Source organism: Ixodes scapularis, unplaced genomic scaffold, assembly GCF_016920785.2.
Source record: "Ixodes scapularis isolate PalLabHiFi unplaced genomic scaffold, ASM1692078v2 PGA_scaffold10__122_contigs__length_95168666, whole genome shotgun sequence".
Lineage (NCBI taxonomy): Eukaryota > Metazoa > Arthropoda > Arachnida > Ixodida > Ixodidae > Ixodes > Ixodes scapularis.
The window spans coordinates 15,483,776-15,491,002 of NW_024609836.1; positions in this window are offsets into that span (position 1 = coordinate 15,483,776).

Sequence of the window (7,227 nt, forward strand, 5' to 3'; positions counted from 1 at the left end):
TGAGTCGGTTATAGTCAAACCTTAATGTCTGAACGGACCTTTACTGTTTTGTAATAAAACTTGCATTATCACTTAAGCTGATTTTTATGTAGCCTAGAGGTTGAAGCGTAGGGCGGTGGAAGAAAGCCGGCTGCCAAACGACTGCGCCGCGAGCTCCGGCAGCCATGCAATGCAACTGTGAAAGGAGGGGACGAAAATGTGAAGAGGAGAGGCGGGTGAGGGGACTCCGAGAAGCATGCAGAAAATTCGCCGCCTACACAGGCTTCAGAAAGAGGAAGAAGAACAATAAAATATAATAAAAAGGGGACGTGTTGACGCTACACACTAAACATTGTTTCACCCTTAATGGTGCCATTATTGGTGTATCCTTCGAGTACTCTTATTAGTGTAAAGAACAAACGCCCAAAGGAAATGCCGTTATTTCCAACTTCGGTAAAGGAAGGCGCTATTCCGAGAACACCTAAATTAAGCTGTGATTCTAAATTTCTCACTCCACTAAAAGAAGGCGTCATTTTGAACACAACTAAATTGAGCTGTGATTCCAAAGTAGAACTTTTTTTTAAGGCGTTATGCCTACAGTGCTCCCCAAAGTTAGCTGTACCACCGCCAGAAGGAGAAGTAAAAAAAAGGCACCACGAACAGCATTCATAAAATAGTTTGCAATAACGCAAAAGAGTGCACAAAAATGAGTGGCTATAGGTCGGAACATGCTTGGTTCACTTTTATTTTTTCGATCTAGTTTCTACCAGGTTCTACTAAATTCTCTACGATTGAAAGCAAGTCATCTGGCCGACGCAATGTCTCTGCGGACAAATGAGTGCAATTACAGGCTTGCGAAAGGCCAAAGCTGTGTTCACGTCTTAGAATTGATGCTTAGGCGAGTTTCATATTCATATTGTAGGACTGTGATCACGGGCACGCTGCACATGATTGCATGCATGGGGCACCAGTGAGGCGCCATGCTTCGAAGCGTCCATAGACTCTTTTCATGTGAAAGGACTACAGAGGGTGCTCCAGTTTCTAACGTCCCGGAGAACTTCCGGTTCATAAAATGAATGTAGAAACCCAGACTCAACATGTAACACCGCTGATCGAAATGTCAATGACACGTTTAACCACCGATTCTCAAGGTTAATGCACAAAGAAAGAAGAATCTCCAGATCGGTTCAAAGTTTTTAATCGCTAAATACTACTCAGAATCACTGCCTAACAATAATAGCCGAAAACACTTGACTTAGGTTTACTTTCTAAGCAATGACAGTCGGCAAATCAATTCGAGAAATATGAGCATCGCTCATCCAATCAACTCGGAGACAGAACTAACAGCCACGTGGCCTGGCGCCTATCATGGCGCCAACGGTAACCATAGCCAGGATGCATAGCTGGCATCGGCAAAATACAAAACGCATGCTGAGCTCCAGGCCTTGTTAGATTTCCGTTATTCGCATCACCGCATCGGTTGAACACGAACCACTACCCGAGTGTCCTCCGTGGCATTGATTCTTACGAGGCAAAGTCGGGTTCTCACGCAGTTTATTTTCGTGTCAATTTTATGAGCCGCGCTTAACTCTCGTCCGGCGACTGGTTTCGATTTCACGCTTACGTCATCAAGCGTTGCGAAGGCGACACTGAAAGAAATAATTTACTTTTATCCTTGCAATTTCCCCAGGAGCTGGACGCTTCTGAATCAATGGCGGCTCGTGCGAAAATACATGGGCCAGACTAGGACCAGTACGCCACTGTAAGGTCAAGAATATTTCAACCAGATATTGTTTGATGACCCCTTTAATATATGCAACTGAAGGCCGTAGATACATCTTCAACTTTGCTTTCCTTGTGACGTAAGTGACCTCGACAGGCTTACAAAGATGGAGTGACCGGGAGTCGCTTCAGACGCAAGCTGCAGTATAAGATTGTAAGCAAAGATATCGTCCATTGGGTACGGAAGTGGGACTACTACGAGAAACATGCTTGCCGAGTACTTACAAACAAAACATCGATATAATGTAATCCGTAATTAGCCCATAATCCGACTCGGGCAGCACAGAGCAACGCAATCAGAATCTCGAGAATGAATGCGGTCGCTCACATTCAACGGAAGTCTCGAGGGTCGCCGATGAGCAGTTCTTTGTCGAACGCGTCCAACGAGGTTTGCACAATAATTCCATGAACTCCGACGAAGAAAATGGCCGTAACAGGAAAGTTGGCTTCGACGTATTCCGGGCGTTCAGGGCGAAAAACCACGGCCTCGACCGCAACGCACGAAAAGCAGAATACTGAAGAGAGGTTTTCGAGACTCGGACCTACGTGGCCCTCTACACATCATCAGAATTTGGAATACAGCGAAGACTAGGGCACTAGTGAACCCATCAAGGCGTCAGAGCAAGTCACGTAAAAAAATTTGTCCAAGCGTTTTTGCCATACAGAGGGCGGTCGCTTGTTTCCTTCCACAACACCGGTTTGCTAGTAGCGGCCGTCTCGCTCACTCGCAGCCACACGAAGACACAAAAGAAAGTGGGAAGGCTTAACAGAAGACGAGGTCAAAGGCAGATGGACAATGCAGCTGATTTCTCTCTCCTGCCTTGTATAGGCCTCCTGCGCTGCCCAGGGAGCGCCGCGAAAAGGGACTTGCCAGGACTTGTTTTGAGTTGTACGAAGTTGAGCGTCTCAAACTGGAACACAGGGAGAAGCGTCCCTCTTCTGGTGCAAACCGCGAGATTCGTAGTTAAATATAATAAAACACAAAACATGTGCAGATGACGCTTAAGACTGCTTAGGAGTAGGAATTCGAAATTCTTTTAGTCCAGAGCGTCTGGCGGTTGCATCAGGCTCTCCCTCTGCGCAGGCGGGGCGCGCCCGCCGGCATCACGGCTTTCACGACGAAGCATCTTCGTTTGCTGGGCTTTTCGTGTTTTATTGCTGAGGCACTTCCGCTTCGGCCTACAGTCACTGGATCTGAGAAAGTAGCGCCATTGCCTTCCCACCTGCTTGCCAGACAACAAACAGATACCAACATACAGACGACAAACCTTCTCAAGGTGATTGGCTCGTGGCTGTCGATTGCCACGGCGATCGCCATTTTGGACCTTGTCAAAGCTTCGAAAGGGTCGCTAAAACCAGCCGCACCAAGAACACTATATAGCATCAGCGTACGAAAACGTTCCTCAGCCAATATTAGCGTCCTTGGCACTGGGCAATTATAAACTTATCACTCATGCTTATTTCCTCAGATCTCTTACAACTATTCTACTCTTATTGCGTGCTTCAAAACAGTAAAATTATACTTGAATGCCCCCAAGCACCGACGCCGCGTGTGATTCCCTACATCTTCGTACCGCCATCACACGCAACGTCAGTACTTTGAGGCATTGGAAAATATAAATACATCGACGAGCATTGCCGATTCACAAAGAACACCCTTGACACTCAACCGAAAACGGCGTCGCACATGGTATGTCAGAATGGCAGCATCGTGCCGCGTCCCATTCTCCGCAGATATCGGCTGGATTAAATGGTGTCGGCACGATCTTTCCGATTTCAGGCCAATATCGACACAATACTGCGTGCTGCATGGGCTGTATATTTCCACGTCTTTGTTCATCTTTTGCGAGCGGAGACGATTTTTGTCAAATCGAAGTTGAACTGATAAAACTAATGCACGCGCGACACGTATTTTTTTACTCATGTTGGACGGAGCGTTCAATCGGAGTTTCAAAAATTATTCTCTAGCACTTCCTAATTTTACGCGACTTCGTGTTGCGATTCAATCTACTCGGTGTTTGCACTGCCTTACATCAGCAGCAGTTTCACTGAAGCAATAAGCATGCACGGCTATAAAATCATGGGTGTATCCGACTGCATCACCATTACGCCTATTTCACACCATGTGAATCAAGGGCGTAAACTTCGCCCATACACCCTTTTTACAAAATTTCAGACACCATCGCTACAGGTTAAGCGTAAAAAAAGCGTGTAAGGGAATTAAATTATCCGCACACCCTTTTTACGACCACCGAAATTAAGAAATTGTGTAAAAAGAGTGAAAGAATGGGGTTTCCTCACTTACACCCATCTCACACCCTTTTTACATGATTATGGGTGTTACAATGTTTAGTGTGCAGACTCGGAGTCTCAGGGCTTTATGCAATATTCAAAATATGCATCCGCTGCGTTCCTGCTAAAACTCAATTCTGGATTTGGCGGTTGGATAAATGAATGAAGATAGAAGTCTAGGCATTTTATTTATTAGTAAGTTCAGCCAATATGAAGAGCCAGTCCTAAACGGCGCACAAACTGCAGTGCTCTCTCAGCGTCATACGGGCGCCCACCTCTTTTGCCGAACAGGAGTAAATGTTCTTGGGAGAAATACTACCTGGAAAACTAGGCATGCCCATAATGACAATCGAGGCCAAGCTAAGTGCCGCGTTCGACACAGAAATAAGTGTTTTGCCTGTCGTGAAAATGTCCTGTCCAAAATACCTTTGTCCTGTGGCAAATGCTACGTTGGGCAGACGGGGAAATGCCCCAACGACAAGTTAAGGGAGCCTAAGTAGGCGTGTGCTCTGCTCCAGGTTCTAAGCAACCTAGCAGTACATTAGTCGAAATGCAATTACTAGACAAGGTTCGGAAGGGCCCCAATCTTGGCATGATCCGAGAAAAAACAGCAGCGACAAAATAGTGGAAGCCTACATTATGGTGTCAGGGGGACATGGCACGTGTGTCAGCGAGTCGTCAATATCTCTTAACAAAATATAAATGGAATTGCTCAACACCTTGCAGCATCATGGCGGGCAGCCACGTCTCTGTTGATAGCTGTGTCGTAGCGCCGAATCAAGCGTATAGTCATGTTAGTTATCGTTTTTCTATATGTTATTGTTACCGGGATTTCTTTCTCAATCCATATTTTTACGTTTTATGCTTGAAAGTGTTTCCCTTTCCTGTGGGATAGAAGGAAATGAACTCTTGTTAGTTGGCGCTTTTTGTGTTCTTGTTGTTATTCCATTGTCTTAGTTTTGTCCTTGTCCTTGGCTGCGCAATTTAACATCAATTATGACTGTTACTTCCACATGGACGCTCCTCCTCTACAGGGCTTCAATTAATGAGCTAGAGCGATATCGAATATTCATTGACTCAAGTATAGTCCGACCTCAAATCCTGTACTCCATCTTGGTGCACAGTACATTCACTGCAAGCGATGAGTGGCACACAGCGTGGGGGTTATTTTGGCACGGACCACGAACTTGATATATGAGACCAATCAGTAGATGTGTTAGCTGCACTACGCCACCCTGCTCTGCTCGAAATCGGAGCATAGAAAATTCTCAAACGACAAATGAATACGTTTTTAAAACAAAAAAGAAAAGAACTTCGAGGTGCTTTGTAGCGTATTTTAAACTAGCTTTTAGCACCCAGTTGGCTTAGACGTGGACCAAGTATACCATGAAGATTACATTTTTATCGATTCAAATCACTTGATATCGGAAGCAAAAACGTCCCGCCTGCCTTTTCCTTGACCTTCTTCATTTTTCAGAAAGGCCACGCGCTTTTTACGATTAGCAAGAGCTCCCTTCATGCACTTATATGGTTGAGATACGTGAAGCAGAAATTTCTACCTAAAACATGGCGGGCAAAGTAGCACATAAAAAATGCGAACTCGAAACGAAGCCCTGAAGATAAGGGGGGCATTAGCGGGAAACCCCCGCCTTCAAATCTCGCTCAATGTTGATCCGTCACGTGGCTTGAAACTTTAGAACGGGATCGGATTGTTGTGGAAGTTGGTCATGAAGCAGACTTACAAGTCCCGGTTATCCTGAGAAAAGTCTAACATCGTTGGCAGAAAGACTCCTCAGAAACCGTAATCCACGCACGTCGCCGTTTTCAATCCGAAAATATTAGATCACTTTCGGGCTCAGCAAGTTCTGTACTGTTTAAATCTACGATCAGTTGCCACGTTCGTAATATCATAAACTCTTATAAAAATACAAATGACACAAACAGTTGAACAGCCCATTCGGCTAACCCTTCGCTCCCCGCAGCGTGGAGAAGCTACGTGAGGTCTATGAGAAAGAGGACGCCATAAATTGTGTTTTTTTTTTTTTCAAAATGCGATATAAATGCGATAGGATTTTGCTGTACTGCCTCCTCCGATAAATTGTCATTTGTGACACGAAACACTATTAGAAAAACGAGGAGAGTTAAAAGAGTATAAATTGAACAGAAACAACCAATTTCGGAACTTCCCCACGAGAGAGTGTAACCTAGGACTCCAGGACTTTGAGCGGAACGTTTTACCACTGATCCAGGAGGGATACCTATCAAAAGGTAGCTAATCTGTGAGGTTTGCTTTTCTTCACTGCGCGCATGCGCAAGTCGCTGCACCAGGTGTGCACAAAATCTGCCGCGGTCTTCACGATTGCCTCACGAGAGGAGAGGGTTGTCTGAAAACGAGATGGTTGAAATAGAGAAGGTGAAGTGCCAAGTATGACCTCATTTACTCACCCCCAATTAATTTCCCTCTTTTTAGAGCGCAGCTCTTAGGCTCCCGTTTCCGGCTTGAGCGGCTTGAACCGTCAGCGTCGGCGTAACCGCGCGGTGCATTATGGGAAATGTCCCATAATCACCGCACGAGCCCCCCCCCCCCCGGTGTCACGTGACCTCGGTGGCGGAAGGGGGTACGTGACCCCCGAAGTCACATGACTCCCCCGAGGTCACGTAACCCCCAAGGTCACGTGACCCCCCCCCCCGATGACGTGAACGTCACTGATAACGTCACCGGCATCCGCATCGTCATCATCACTGATGACGTCATCGGGGACGTCACTGATGACGTCACCGGCATCCGCATCGTCATCATCACTGATGACGTCATCAGTGACTTCACTGATGGCGTCACCAGCATCCACATCCTCATCGTCATCATCACTGATGACGCCATCAGTGACGTCACTGATGTCGTCACCGGCATCCGCATCGTCATCATCAGTGATGACGTCATCAGTGACGTCACTGATCACGTCACCGACATCCGCATCGTCATTACCACTGATGATGTCATCAGTGACGTCACTAATGACGTCATCGGTATCTGCATAGTCATCGTCACTGATGACGTCATCAGTGACGTCACTGAGACATCATCGGCATTGTCATCGTCACGTGACCCCCAGGTCACGTGACCACCCAAGGTCACGTGACCCCCCCCGGTCAGTTGACCCACTCCCCCCCAGT